General features: G+C 41.8%; 1 protein-coding gene across 1 annotated transcript in view; it reads left to right on the forward strand.

The window, feature by feature from the left end:
* Positions 1 to 3,656: 3,656 nt before the first annotated feature.
* The window catches only part of LOC126484590 (E3 ubiquitin-protein ligase MARCHF2-like), a 100,109-nt gene continuing 87,290 nt past the window's right edge, over positions 3,657 to 16,475 (forward strand). Inside the window, exon 1 of the mRNA XM_050108153.1 lies at positions 3,657 to 3,694. The gene's annotated coding sequence lies outside the window, so the exon portion shown is untranslated. The remainder of the gene's footprint in view (positions 3,695 to 16,475) is intronic.

Below are 16,475 nucleotides of genomic sequence, written 5' to 3' on the forward strand. Positions count from 1 at the left end.
GCTATCTCGGAATCTGCTTGCTACAGAATTACGAACTCCCATCATAGTATTGCAACCATCTGCTCCAAAGCCAATAATATTGACAATTGGAATGTTATGCTGTTGAAACGTTTTTACTACACCACTGTAGAGATTTTCTGCAGTAGAAGCTTTCTCAACATTTAAGTCTCCATCTTCATTAACTTTATATAGCTCCCGAAACGTACTTTCAATACAACCTGTAAAAGGAGAAGTGGTAACTTAACAGGAAAATTTATTTTAGAATTAATTTGGTTATTATTTCAAAACTAGCTCTTACTCACCTGAATCTTTGTCATAAAAGCGGATCGCCACGCAGGAATTTTTCACAGTTCCGATATCGGTGGACTCGTCCGTCATTATGCTAAATTTGGCATGTTGTAGTTTTTTCGCCAACACTTCTTTGTGTGACGTCCTAATAACATTAGAAACAATGGCACGTTATTTGTGCCGTTTAAGAGTCATTGCCCTTGCAATATCCAAGTCTGGAAAAATATCTTTTAACAAACCGGATAAATGGTCAGCATCTAAAAATGCCACATTATGTTCTGCTAAGAATGCTGATAATTTGATTTCAGCTTTAGCAGCCTTCCTCTTAACTGGTTGTGCGTTTGTGACAAATTGAGCAACTGAAGGCTGTCGCACGGTAGCAGACTGCACCATGTTTAGGTGCTTCTTACTTCTGGAATGGTTTTTAATATTCTGGATTTCGGAAACCACGCTAGTATTGCAATATCTGCATCGCGCCCTGAGCGGATCACTATCGCGCACCAACCAATTACGTAAACCTGGCATATATAGCCACTCATCACGAAATTTTTGTTGTCGATGTACAGGCCACTCTGTCTTAGAGATTTCACCTCCTTTTAGAGTTTTTTCTCCGGCGTGCACGAAAGTTTCGTGCTTGTGTTTTCATATTCACTGTCACTTCCCATTTCTCCACTCACAGTAACCCGAAACACTTACAAAAAGAAACTACATAGTAAATGAATTCAGCTAAACGTACTCGTAATGACTATTCGCGAATTACGCATTGTTAAGAGTATCGTTTGTTGAAGACGAAACAATACCGTCTGATGTAATGTCTTTCGTTTGTACTTAACAATTCCACAGTATTGTAGGGTAATTAGGTCTACTGTTAATTGCTTTCCAATAATATTCGATTAAAGTTCCACTTAGTGCTATGAGATTCGTTGGCCGCTCTATTTCTGAAACTTAAAAATTCGAACTGAGTGAAATATGTCATGCAAAGCAAAGTGATTCGTTATTGTTAGCTTATTTATTTTCCATGGCCAGGCTTTGAACTAAGCCACATTCTCGACTTTAATCGTTTTGTCATGTCGGTAGTTTGGCGCTCTCTCTCCTGCCTGAAATTTGTTGATGGACAGAGACTGCATGGATTCGTAACAGTTTCTAATCATTTTTAAAATATAACAGATGAATTGATTATTTTCCAAACAAATGTGTATAATGTATATTTGGTAAAAAATTTGGACCCGCCTTCATAGCCACACGACTTTGTGTGGTGTCACGAGCCACGAGCCGGCAACTACTAAGGTTCGAATTCCCCCGTGGGCATGTATGTTTCTGTGATGTCTGTAGACTAAGTTAGGATAGGATAGGGTAGAGTAAGTCGTCTGTAACGACTCCAGTTATCGATCGGATTAAACGCTAAAAAAAAAGAAAAAAGTTTTAGGCAAAATTCTCGTATGTTCGTGTACGATATTCACTTTTGCCTCGTACATCGTACAAATAACGAAATTCTCGTATGCGTACGAGAATTCTCGTACGTATCACAACCCTGCCCAAGAGAGAAAAGCAGTGCAGGAGAATAAACCCCGCCTCCCTCTCGAAGGGCTGCCATCCTACGTCCAAGTTCTGTGCTTCCATGGACAGCAGAACTGACACAAGATTCTTACGAATCGCCGATTTCTTTTATTGTGGTGAGACCCCCATTCTATTCCCTTTATACACCAGGATTAGCCCCTTCACTCATTTCAAAAGAAGAAAAGCAATCAATGACACAAAGCAAACTGAAGTACACAAAGCATTTGACAGTTGCTACAACGCAATTTTGCTGCAGTTGGCAGTGGTAGTTCAGGACTTCCAAGTAATGTCCCGTGTTGTAGTGAAAATTATTTCACTTAGGCCTATTATCGTCGAGAACTGGATTCAAAGTGGTGATAAATCAACTAGGCCTTATTAGCCATGAATACTTTGTTGGTCTTTGTGTAGGATCGGATTCTAGGCCAAGATCATATTTTGCATTTACATTTATTTTGGCCATAACAAAAACCATTTTCATGGACACAAGAATAGCGCCAAGAGCAGACAGTCCAGAGCATAATTTCAACAATAAATTGTTCATTGTAGTACGTCAAAGAATAAAACGTTGATGTTGAGAACTTCCATTTTTTTATAAACTTTGCTCGTGAACCATGTGTAGAAAATAACATACACCTGGAAGCCGATAGACCCAACTTCGTTACTATGAAGCCTTACAGGCTTCGCATCACAAAGAGGTATGCAACGCCGTCCAGAAGATGGGCTTATGTAAGTTCTTTCGAGGATTATGAGCACCAATGAGTGGACACTGAAAAAAGGAAAATAATTTCAGTACATACTTCACTCAACTTTATAAAGCCGCGCAAGGCCCGCACGCTCGATAAGAATGTTTAAATTAGTGTCGAAACATACATAGTACAAGAGTTGAGTGTAACTGAATGAAGCATGATTTGTTTACAGCGTTCTCAAGATGTCGGGGCAGTTACAGGACAGCATATTTAATATTGCGTGATGAGGTGGTGAATTGAAAACACCAGAGTATTATAAAAACACAGCCCCAGAGTATTATAAAAACCCAGCCTTAACAAGGCAAACAAAAAACATAAGTGGTTGCAACGTGTTATCCACTTAACCGGCAAACTTTGACGTTATGGCAGCATATTTTCAGATAAATCCTGCAAAGACAATAAGCGCGTCGATCCTCCCGTGCCAACATTTGTTTTCAGACCGTGATACTGTATTGTAACAATTCAAATACTGTGTTCGAAACACCAGTTACATGTCTTACATATTGACCTCTAAAGATATATTTCGACGATTTTTGCCCTAATAGTCATGTACCTCTATATCAACATAATAAATTGAGCTGGAGAATCTAGTTTGTGCTGTATCAAGTACTACGATCTGTTCACATTTGGCTTGCAGACGGAGAGTAGCAAGAATGATTCCTTTGCATCTCTGCGACCTGTCATCTTCACATTCTTTGTAGGGGCTGAGTAAAATTTAGGTTCTGTTCAAAAGAGGGCACTTGATAAAAATAATGCTTTGAGAGCACAGTGTCCTCATAAGTATCTGCTAGTTGGCATGTTCCAATATTTTTGTTACATGCTCATTACAGTCCAAAAAGACTGTTTTAAGCTTTTTTCAGTCCGCTTTGCATTTAGATATATTTCTCATTGTGTTAATTTGCAGACAGGAATGCTAACATATTTTGCGTACTCAGACTCTATACTTTCCTGTAGCAATTCTTTCTTTTTTTTCTCCGTTCGGATGAAATCAGTCAGTTGACGTGCTCATTCCACGCTGTATGAGACAGTCTTTGTGTTGTGTTGTGCGCCAAATTTACAAAATCATCGTTAAGGATTCGATCGCAGCTACATATTTCTGACAAGTAAGACTATTAATTTGATTGCTACTCATTTCATTCGCAGCAACTGAAGCTGTGTTCTTTGAGATCTTGCCCCACACTCGGACAATGCGGGGTGGGCTGACTAGCAGCGCTGTTTACACTACAGGTACTACTCGAAGCAGCTCTTCGAGTGTGAAAAACGTCTATGCGTAGCTTTAGGTTTGCGCCTAATCACGGCATTTCCGGAAATGAACAGCTAAATATTTGTGACAGGAAATAACATAAATGTCACTCCTGGCCGTTTTACTCGCAGCAATTTAAGCTCTACTCTTAGATTCCTGCGTAACCACACCCTCGGAAATCTCTACACATTCAGAAAAAACTGTCAGATGCTACTGACAAGAAAATGTAAATGTCATTTCTGATTGTTTTATTCGCAGAAGTTTCATCTTTTGCCTTGCAATCAGACTGAAGCCACGAAATTAAAGAATCTCATTATTGAAGACACACACTTTTATTCAATGACCAGTCAGATTGATATGACCACCTGTCAAAAGCCTGAATAACCACCTTTTGCAGGATAGGCCACTGTGAGAGTTGTATGAATATAGTCAGTGAGGTTCTGTAAGCTGGTGACAGGGATGTGAAGCCATGTGACTTGAGTGCCGTCACCAGCTGTGCTAGGTTTATCAGTTGGGGATCCTTGGTGCAAACAGTCTAATTGAGGTGGTTCCACAGATACTCTATTTAAATCAGGTGGCCGGGTGAGTATGGTACAATCGTCCTGTTGCTCTTCAAACCATGCACATACACTATGAGCTATCCTGCTGGCAGGTAACATTGTGCCAAGGAAAAAATAAACTGTGTGTATGGGTGGACATGGTCCACAAGGATAGATGTATACTTGTGTTGATCCATTGTGCTTCCAGAATGATGAATCCTAGGAACATTCCTCAGACCATAAAGCTCTCACCTGGATCCTACCTGTGATTGTTGCACAGTGGTTATCACTGTTAGCATTCAACCGCGATTCTTATACATATTTTAACTGTTTATACACTAACCTCAATGTCACGCCTGACACTAACGATTTAATATAATCCATTATGGAGTCGAGGTAGCAGTTGTTGTTATACTGGTTATCACTGTTAGCATTCAACCGCGATTCTTATACAGTGTTTGCTTTCAGGCGTTTCATGCAGTACACGCCAACGGCTATCTGTCCAATGGAACATAAAATACGCTTCATCTGAAAAGGCCACACGTGCCACTCAGTGGGCATCCAGTTGCGGTATCTGCACGCAAATTCCAGTCTTCATCGCCAATGAATAGCAGTCGGTAAGGGTTCATGAAGCGGGTGCGTGCTGCAAATGCCCATATGCAGCAACATTTGCTGAATGGTCATTGAGGAGACGTTGTTGGTAGTTCCTTGGTTCATCTGGGCAGTCAATTGCTCAACAGTTACTCGCAAGCCATCTAGGGCCCTTGATGCACCACAGCTGTCTTGGCACTGGTTTAGGATAATGCCATTTGCATTGCATAGTATACTTTAACCACAACTGCACATGAACGGTTTTCAAAGTTTCTGAAATGTTTCCACCCTTGGCCCAAAAGCCAATGATCATGCCCTTTTGGAAGTGGGATAAATTGCTCCATTTCCACATGAAAATAATGACAGCAATGTTTCCCAAGTCCCCTGCCACACTTTATATATCCTCCGTTGTTTGTCATGCCAACTGCAAAATGTCTTTTAGAGATGTATTACGTATCACGGACAGTAATGGTCCTATATGTATTACAAGTATATAAGTCAGAAGCATTCAGTCCAATTGTAAACTTGGTTGCTAATCCTATAAATGTATTTTTGTCAGTATGTTTCATTCTCATATTAACTGGAAGTTTTTAGAAAATCTAGAAATTGTAATCTATGTGCTTATTATTACTGTTCTGTGAAGAGCACAAGTTGGTATCCAGACAGACAGTGTTTTCAAAATCTATGCTAATTGCCATGGAGTTCATTTAGTTACATGTAGAAGTCTGTTTGAGGCCACAATAATTTCTAGGTTCCTTCTACAAACTGAGGTGAGCAATATATTTCATTAGATAGGTTTCACTTTTTTTTATTTAATCATGCGAGATGTGCTGTTTTCTAATTGGTGGGAGCAGTGTTCGTCTATAGGCACCTGTACTAAATAGCTGATAGCAAATCTCTTATTAATTAACGTGTGCCTGTAGGTCTCTTCACTTTGTATATATTGTGTGACAGGTGCTTTTTTTTCCTTTAATATATCTTGACATTGCATTAGTAACAAACATTTTGTCATGGGCTATCCATTACTGTTTTGTATCTTAAACTCCATATCCAAGAACTACATTGACATTTTTGGGCATTACATCTGCTTCAGTTCATAATGTAACAATAAGTGGATCATATAGTTACTAAGTGTACAAGAAAATCATCTCAAAAAAGTGTGGCATCCATGTGAAAAATAGAAGTAGGTGTAATACCAAAAAGGCAGTGCAGTCTTTGAAAATGGTGTTTCAGCACCAAATGACATTTTATAAACATAAAAATACAATATTGTGATTGTGGACAGCACACACATATATATATATATATATATATATATATATATATATATATATATATATATATATATATATATTTTTGCCTTTACAAATGTCTGCTTGTGTCTGTGTATGTGTGGATGGATATGTGTGTGTGTGCGAGTGTATACCTGTCCTTTTTTCCCCCTAAGGTAAGTCTTTCCGCTCCCGGGATTGGAATGACTCCTTACCCTCTCCCTTAAAACCCATATCCTTTTGTCTTTCCTTCTCCTTCCCTCTTTCCTGACGAGGCAACCATTGGTTGCGAAAGCTAGAATTTTTTGTGTATGTTTGTGTTTGTTTGTGTGTCTATCGACCTGCCAGCGCTTTTGTTTGGTAAGTTTCATCATCTTTCTTTTTAGATATATATATATATATATATATATATATATATATATATGAGACACATGCATAAAAATTGATGTTTTTGTATGTATGTATGTATGCTTTGCATCTCCTCCTAAACCACCGGATGAATTACAACCAAATTAGTTACATATACCACTTACTGTATGGAAAGAAGTATATTAAATCAGCACTTAAGTTAAAACATGCACTTCTAGAAAGTAACATACTGTGACACTGTGGCTCAGGTTAAAGCAAATACTTGCTTAAGCTTTGGATGAATAATTAATTGTGGTAGAGATCACTTACATCCATCTTCATTGCTGAGTGGTCAGTGTGTTCCTTCGTGGTGGGCAGACTGTAGCAGGTTCCAGTTAATCTCATGATGCCAATTGAAGAGTTACTTGAAAGAGAAGTAGCGGCTCCAAGGTCTGGAAAGCCGACAACAGTCAGCAGAGTGGTGTGTTGGCTGCATGCCCCACCAACATCGCATTCAAATGAGGCGATATTGCAGGGGATGACATGGTGACTGGTTGCTGGTCGGCACTGTGTGGTCCTCTGGGTCTAATTGTGGAGTGCAGTTCAGTTCAGAGATCATAATCATTGCCAGAGGTGAAAGGTGGGATACAGGATACAACAAATCCTAAGAATGACTGATGTCTAAATTCCTTCGGATCTTACATGTGACCTGCTTACCCACTGAGTCAGCTGCCTTTGGGATCCAGGAAAGACACATTTTCTTTTGTAACGAAATTTTTTGACCATGGCTTCACTCACATGCACATGTTGCATATACTGCATGCATCTCCTTCTCCCTCCTCTCTTTCTAACTCCTCCTCCCACACCTTTGTGTGTCCATCTCCACCTGCTGCCATTAGCTATATCCATTACCTCCACCCTCCCCTTTCTCTGTCCATCTCCTCCTTCCCCCTTTCTCTGTCCACCTCCTCCTCACCCCTCTCTCTGTTGATCTCATCCTCCCCCTCATCCTGTCCTCCTCCCCCCCTCTCCCATTGGCCTCTTCCTCAACCCTCTCCTTGATCTTCTACTCCTCATCTGTCTTTCCTTCACCTCCTTCTCCCTCTCTCTGACCTCCTCCTCCTGTCCCTCTCACCTGTCCTTCTCCTCATTCCTCTGCTTTCTGTTCTCCCTCCTCTCTCTTCTTCTTCTCCTCCTCCTCCTCTCTCAGTCCTTCTTCCCCCCCCCGCCCCCACCATTCCCCTGGAGGGTGTGTGACTTCATGAGTACATATAGGGTGAGCATAGGGCTCCAAGCTACTGCAGCATGTGCTTCATTTCCCATGCTCCAATCTCCCATCTCTGATTGTCCTTCCTTCTGTTGCTCTCTTTTTCATAGTGGCAGCCTTTGACATTGACCTGGCTACTTCCTAGGTTCCACCTTCCTTCCTTGGAAAATTCTTTAATTCACCACCTATTGGCTGAAGAAATTTATGGTCCCCTTCTGTGTTTGACCTTCATTTTCCAAATTTTTCTGTAGAGTGGACCGATTGGGGAAGAAGATCTTAAATGGTGCCTACTGCATGCAATGTTAAACATCATATGCACACAGTGCCTACAAAGGCACTTACTTGCACTTCAGAACTGATGCAAAAGCCAGTCCTAAGTGGTGGTGTTGTGGTGTACCCTTTCTGCTGAGCTTCCTGACAACATAGGGATCATATTGCTGATGCCTGAGCTGCTAGCTTCCCACACATGCCAAGCAGTCGATGCCTGTCTTCATGGGCAATAGGACTCCCAGCAATGGCCCTTGTGCTGTATGGCCTTTGCTGCAACTGGGTGGCACCCATTGGTATAGCCCCTGATTCGCGTAAGTGAGATTGTGGCAGATGTTTCTCATGTGAAACACATTAAATTACATCAAATAATAGCTGTTCTGATCTGGCCATCTCTCCAGTTAAGAATCAAAACTTTAATGCAGTTACAATGCTACTACTTTCCCTGCCCTGGCCACCCCATGACAAGAGGGACAAGTCAGATATCCAGGAGTGAAATAGTTTACCCACCAGTACTTTGTAGTACATACTTGAACTGATGGGAATACTTTTACTTCAACAAAGCCATCATTTTTTGTGGGACATATTGCAGACAAATATGGAGAAGTTGAGTCATTTGGAAAATGTGTAATTGATCACTGTTGAATAAATCCACTTCTGCTGCACGCCTATAGTTCTTCAGGCATATGACCATCTGCTTTATGTAGCGGTGACCACTGCCCCACACAAGACTTAAAACATGATCCAAGGAGGCAAGGAGCTATGGGCTAATCTTGAGCAACGAGGCATACATTTTGTCTGACGCATCCAAAAATGTCCAAAGGATAACAGAACAGATAAGGTTTGTTTATCTTAGCATTAGAATGGAATGTCCTCCTGGAAGAAGTTAAAGTAATGGTGTAGAGATGTGATGTGAAACAATATGTCCCACTGCACATGAGGTGCTTCCGATGGTACTTTGGTCGTATGTTGTCCCGCTGCATGGTGAACCTAAAACATGGTAACCTATCCAGCTATTGATCTATCTGTCTCTCCCTCCAACCTTGTGACTTCACTGCATTGGTCACTAAATGATGATGTTTGTGTCTGTCACTTCCCTGCACCCTCCAGACTGACTGACTACCACGCTAGGTGCTTTGAAGAACTAACTGGCAGCTGTATGCCTGTGGTGTTATTTTCATCCCCTTCCTGTCAGATTACTTGACAAGGTTGTGCAAGACACATCCAACATGATCATCCATACATCATGGCCAGAACTGTGCTAGTCCGAGATGTTTTATTCGTTTATTTTTTTGAAGCTGGCCCGATCAGCTGACGGTTCAATGAACCTTCTATTGTTAAAACTAAAACTGATAAAATACATTAAGTCAGCACATTTTGCCTGTAGGAGGGATGCATATACTCTGAGAAATAGAGTTACTCCATGGTGTACAGTTGGATATAGTAAAAATTTTGTGATTGGAAAAAGCACTGGCTATAGAGGAGTGTTAATGTATGGACCTATGGCATTCAGATGCACAAATTATCAATTGTTGAGCACAATTTTGTAAAAAATAAACTGGGACAGAGTTGTATCAAGAAAGAAAGAGATATCTGAGATTTTATCATTGTAAACCTATGCGAGAATATATGAAAATTCTATAATCTCAATTATTTTCTAAAGTGAATATTGATGTGGTAAATTGTGCAAAGCTTCCATAGGAATTTAGGATGTGGGTGATTATGTTTGCTGGTGGATCTGCGAGCACCTTCAAGGGAATTTAGAATTGTTTCCTGTTGTTAATAGAAATCTGCGATGGCTGTGCATCATATAACCAAATGTGGACTGAATCATACAGAATCAGTATCTGAGGATCCTATACAAGTTCCTATTTATGAATAGTAAAAGTATTACAGGCAGCTAGAGGATACTGGCAGTTGTGTCTATTCTACAAGATCAACGAAATTTTACCGTTGCAGATTTAGTATTCTTCCTAGGTTAAAATCTTATCACCACACATTTTTGGACAAAGACTGAATGATATATGATCATGTTGTGCAAGACTGTGGAGGTACAATAAGAACAGCAATTCATGCTCAAGTAATTGACACTTTCAAGCATTAGCAAGAGAGATTTTTCTTATTCACCACACAAACTTTCTTACTGCAGAGCAGTAAGCGCAAATTCATACATAGGTGCATCTCTATTAGCTTCAAGTTAATATTGCTTCTAGTTTAATTGTTTCCTTTTCACAATTAATTGAACCTTCAGTATAGTATATCCACACATATGTACAACAATATACACAAACATGATAAGGGATATACTGTACCCACATTGCTGGAAGTGCTATTTCCATTTCTACAGTTCCCCTCCATTGCCAGCCAGTTCCAGGGTGGACCAAAGACATTACAATAGTTGTTCAGGATCACAAAAAAGACCTGCAACATTTCAAGCAACATCCTTTGCAGACTGACCTTATCAATTTTAAGTGACTTTGTGCTAAGGCTCGCTATCTAATTAAACACAGCAAGGAGGAATGCTGGGAGCACTACATTTCCTCCATGGGAAATTTATGCCTCTTCATCCAAGGTGTGGACCAATGTCTGGGCCACTAGTGATCAACAATTGTTGTGGGTCCTGTCCTGGAGGATGGTCTTTGAACCGATGTGTTAGTTTTCGTAGAACCCTTGCGACAGCACCAGCATCCTCTTCTCATCCAGCTACCTTAACACTGCAGAAACAACATGGCTATATCTCCTCAGGGTGTTCAGCCACATTTGGCTTGGAGGTGTCTTCCCTTCACAATAGTGAAATAGTATTATCATCCTAACTCAGACAAAACCCAGCGTCTCTCAACAGCTGCCAACTGATTAGCCTCACCAACATGCTGAATCTCGAGACATTTTGTCCTCCTCTCACTGTGGTTTTGTGGTTTCCAAGAGGGATGAGCCGTGGCTAACCATCTGGTCTGGTTGGAAACAGCAATTCAACAGGCTTTTTATAAGTGCCAACACTTCATTGCAGTCTTTTTACCTATATGAGGCATTCAACACTGCTTGGCACAGTCACATTTTAGTTACTCTCTGTGACTCGAGCTTTTGAGTCTCCCTACCAATTCCTATTCATCAGTTTTTATCCCACCACTCATTTTTGGTTCAAGTTGGTATTTCACTCAGCTCCCCACAGGTTCAAGAGAAAGCCATCCCACAGGTTTCTGTCCTGAGTGTCACACGCTTCATCATTGCCATCAGTGAGCTAGTGACCTCTGCTGAGTTGCTCGTCATCCCTGAACCGTATGTCAGTGAATTTTGCATTTCATACAGCTGCTGCTCAGTAGCCTTGGCTGAACACCAGCTCCAAGACTTGATCTGATGGGCCTCTGTATGGACCCTTTCCCATTGTTTCCAGTTCTCCCCTGCAAAAATGTGGATCATGCATTTCTGTCACTGTGCTATGACCCAGAATTCTACTTGAGTACCCAGGACTTGGCAGTTTTTGCACAGTGACATTATTTGGGCTTCTTTTTTGATAAAAAGCTGACTTGACTGCCCCATATTTATCAACTTGGGCTAGTTGTGTGCAGAAGCTTGATGCTCTCTGCATCCTTTCCCGTGTGTCTTTTGGGTTGTTGGTTGTGGTATTCTTATCTGTATTCACCAGGCTCTGGTCTCATCTGAACTGCACTACAGTTACCGGGTTTGTGGCTCAGCGGTGCCTTCAGCTTTGAAATTGTTGCATTCAGTCTATCATCATGGAGTTTGTCTGGCCACTGGCATCTTCTGGACTAGTCCTGTAGACAGTCTTCTTGTCAAAGCTCGGATCTTACCTCTTCATTTCTGATGGTACCAACACTTGATTAGGTTCCTTTCAGATTACGCTGATACAATAGCTCCTTACTTAGCAATCTTATATGACCGCTCGCTCACCGATTGATCTGTACCTACAGATTGGAAAATTGCGCAGCTCGCACCAGTGTTTAAGAAGGGTAGTAGGAGTAATCCATTGAACTACAGACCTATATCATCGACGTCGGTTTGCAGTAGGGTTTTGGAGCATATACTGTATTCAAACATTATGAATCACCTCGAAGGGAACGGTCTATTGATACGTAATCAGCATGGTTTCAGAAAACATCGTTCTTGTGCAACGCAGCTAGCTCTTTATTCGCACGAAGTAATGGCCGCTATCGACAGGGGATCTCAAGTTGATTCCGTATTTCTAGGTTTCTGGAAAGCTTTTGACACCGTTCCTCACAAGTGACTTCTAATCAAGCTGCGGGCCTGTGGGGTATTGTCTCAGTTGTGCGACTGGATTTGTGAATTCCTGTCAGGAAGGTCGCAGGTCGTAGTAATAGACGGCAAATCATTGAGTGAAACTGAAGTGATATCAGGTGTTCCCCAGGGAAGCGCCCTGGGACCTCTGCTGTTCCTGATCTATATAAATGACCTGGGTGACAATCTGAGCAGTTCTCTTTGGTTGTTTGCAGATGATGCTGTAATTTACCGTCTAGTAAGGTCATCCGAAGGCCAGTATCAGTTGCAAAGCGATTTAGAAAAGATTGCTGTATGGTGTGGCAGGTGGCAGTTGACGCTAAATAACGAAAAGTGTGAGGTGATCCACATGAGTTCCAAAAGAAATCCGTTGGAATTTGATTACTCGATAAATAGTACAATTCTCAAGGCTGTTAATTCAACTATGTACCTGGGTGTTAAAATTATGAACAACTTCAGTTGGAAAGACCACATAGATAATATTGTGGGGATGGCGAGCCAAAGGTTGCGTTTCATTGGCAGGACACTTAGAAGATGCAACAAGTCCACACTACACTCGTTCGTTCTCTGTTAGAATATTGCTGTGCGGTGTGGGATCCTTACCAGGTGGGATTGACGGAGGACATCGAAAGGGTGCAAAAAAGGGCAGCTCATTTTGTATTATCACGTAATAGGGGAGAGAGTGTGGCAGATATGATACGCGAGTTGGGATGGAAGTCATTAAAGCAAAGACGTTTTTCGTCACGGAGAGATCTATTTACGAAATTTCAGTCACCAACTTTCTCTTCCGAATGTGAAAATATTTTGTTGAGCCCAACCTACATAGGTAGGAATGATCATCAAAATAAAATAAGAGAAATCAGAGCTCGAACAGAAAGGTTTAGGTGTTCGTTTTTCCCGCGCGCTGTTCGGGAGTGGAATGGTAGAGAGATAGTATGATTGTGGTTCGATGAACCCTCTGCCAAGCACTTAAATGTGAATTGCAGAATAATCATGTAGATGTAGATGTAGATGATCTCCTATGCAGTCACCTTTCAACATTCCCTTGTCATCCAACTTATCTCATTCTTTTTGCATGCAATTGGCATCAACCTCCTGATCGCCTCCATCAGGTGAGATTAGTAGTTGAGGAATATGCCTCACAGCCCTCTGCCAGGGTCTCCCTGTGTCTTCTCACTGGAATATGCTCATCATGTTTTCCCAGGTAATTCCTCCCCCCCCCTCCCCCCCCCCCCCCACCCCCCACCCACCTTGGTTAGTACCCAAGTCATTAATTAGGACTGATCTATTTCAAGATCCTAAAGTCTCAGTAGCCCCCATGACATTTCAACATCTGTTACATTAATTTATTTAGGAGTTTTAGGGTGCTACCATCTTTTTCACTGATGACTCTAAAATCATGGATAAGACAGAATATGCTGTTATGTCCCCTGCTGATTAGCAACACCATTTGTTGCCAAAAACATGTGGTGCTTTTACAGCAGGGCTGATAGGCATTAACACAGTTCTTTGTTAAATGAACTTCACTGACTATGTTTAATGTGTAGAGACTCAGTGAGCAGCCTTCATCCCATTACTGATGTTACTCTTGTTTCTGCTATTCATGACTTTCTCACTGAACTTAGTCATACTGACTGCTCAGTTGTCTTTCTCCAGGCCCCTGCTCATGTGGGTACCCAAGGGAATGAACTGGTGGACTGTTTGGTTAGAACAACAATTACTCAACCCCCACTCACCTTGCTACTCCCAGGTGCAGACCTGTGGTCGCAAATAAGACCTCTGCTCAGTTGGGATGGAATAACATCTTGTTGGCCAATGTTCTGTCTAATAAATTGTGTCCCATCAGAGAAACTACTACTGCATGGTGCTTTCCCTTCTGTTCCTCCCGGAAGGAACCCACCATGCTATGTCATCTCCACACTGGGCATACCAAGCTACCCCATAGTTTTATTTTACATAACAAGCCATCCCCATGCTGTAGTTGTTGAGCCGTACAAACAGCAGCTCATACTTGGTCGAATGCCCTCGCCTTCTGGCCCTCCATGCTAAGCGGATCCTTCTGAATTCTTTGCCTCAAATATTGGCAGACGATTCATGGAGAGTTGAACAGCTTCTCCATTTTCTTTGTAGAAGTGGTTTTTATTTTCAAATAAAAGATTTAAAGCTACTTTCTGGGCAGGTGCGGGGTGGTTGATGTTGGGGCAGTGTCTCCCACTGCATGCTGGATGTTGTGAACCCCTGGCCCTACCTGCTTGACCAGCCCACTCTTTCATCACTCTCTTACTCTGTTTTAATTTCTTTTAGATACAGTTTTTCTCCTTTTCTGTCACTCCCTATTTTCTGTTGTAAATGTAGTGCTTTGTTAAATAGTAGATGCTGTTTAACGCTTAGACCATGGAGCGGGAGTGGGACAGCTGTGGATGAGACAACTTCTGTCGCATGCTGAGTCGCAGGGATGCCCACCTGCTGCCTTGCGTACTTCTCCCCTCTTGTTTTTGTTATTGACAGTCCAACTGACATTTTTAGTCTTCTATGCCTGGACCGAGGGACTGATGAGCTTGCTGTTTAATCCTTTAACCCCAATCATCTGGCCAACCAGTCAGTCCCTGTCCCCCTCTCTCTGTCCTCCTCCGCCTCCTCCTCCTCCTCCTCCTCCTCCTCCTCCTCCTCCTCTGCCTCTGCCCCTCTGTACTTCTCCACCACTTCCCTGTCTCTGCCCTTTTCCTCCTCTCCCCTCTCTCCATTATTCTCCTCCTCCCTTCCCTCTTTGTCCTGCTCCTCCTCCACATTCTCTCGGTTCTGGTCCTCCTCTCTTGCCTCTCTGTGCCCCCCTGAGGAGAAGGATGAACGATCAATAGTATGGAGGACCAGATGGACAAAGAGAAAGTGGAGAGGAGTGAGTGGAGGAGGTGGAAATGGGACAGAGAGAAAAGGGGAGGAGGAGGGGGAAGAGGCACGGGAGAAGAATAGGAGAAGGGAAGAGAGAGAGAAGAAAGGAGATGGGCACAATATATGTGATATACACTTACATGGGGATGCCACAAGTAAAAAGTTAGTTACTACTGAAAATACCCATTTCTTGGATACAGTATGGAATGTGGCTTGATGGTTAAGTGGTTAAGTGTAAGAATACAGGAAGTAAGTCCTCTGTCATCCTTAGGGCTTGTCATTTCATGTATCTCTCATTTCTCGTTAGGCAATGGTTTGTGTATGAGAAAAATGCCTAGTTGTGCAATTGTTCAGGGCCACTTTCAGCTGAGGGTCCCCATACAACTGGCTGAGTATATTAGGTGACAGCTTCAAGGAAGGCAAGGGCATACCACCTCCAATTGAATCACACCTAGCAAAGCAATGTAATGTTCAAACCAACCATTGGGTAGAGCTTTACTTTACCATAGGTTATACTGGTGGGGCATGGGATCAACACACCATTCTCCCAGCTGTTGTCAGCTTTTCAGACCTTGGAATCACTACTATTCATTTAAGCAGCTGCTCCACTGGCAACATGAGGCTGAGTGGGCTCTGTTCCATGCCTGTCTCCAAGGAAAAATCTGTGATAGTACAAGTAATTTAAAATGAGTCCCCTGCATGGCAGCTGCACACATTGGCTACTCATCTATAAAGGTGGACATAGGTGATCTCTATCACCATTGATTATTCAGCTAGAGCGTCATCAAGTATTTGCTTTAATCTGAGCCACAGTGTCACTATATTTTCATGTTATTAACTCAAGTGATGAACATATGGAAATATTCAGTCATATAGTAGAATCACGACATTGAATAACAAATCACTGATGAAAGTTTTGTAATGGAAACGAAGTGAAGACTGATGTTAAATGCTGTTGCATCATATGTAATTATACAGAACTATCAGCACTTGAGCTCTACATATTTTAGTTCATGTTCCCAGTACAAACTTTGGAAGATAATGCATTACACCTTAAAGTGTCAATAGTAACGGGATAATGATACGCAGATATGCAAATCACAGTATTATTGCATACACAAGGTATAAAAGGACAATGCATTGCTGGAGCTGTCATTTGTACTCATGTGGTTCATGTGAATGGGTGTCCAAAGTGATTATGGCCACACGATGGGA

The sequence above is a fragment of the Schistocerca serialis genome, chromosome 6 (assembly GCF_023864345.2).
Source record: "Schistocerca serialis cubense isolate TAMUIC-IGC-003099 chromosome 6, iqSchSeri2.2, whole genome shotgun sequence".
In the NCBI taxonomy this organism is placed as follows: Eukaryota; Metazoa; Arthropoda; class Insecta; order Orthoptera; family Acrididae; genus Schistocerca; species Schistocerca serialis.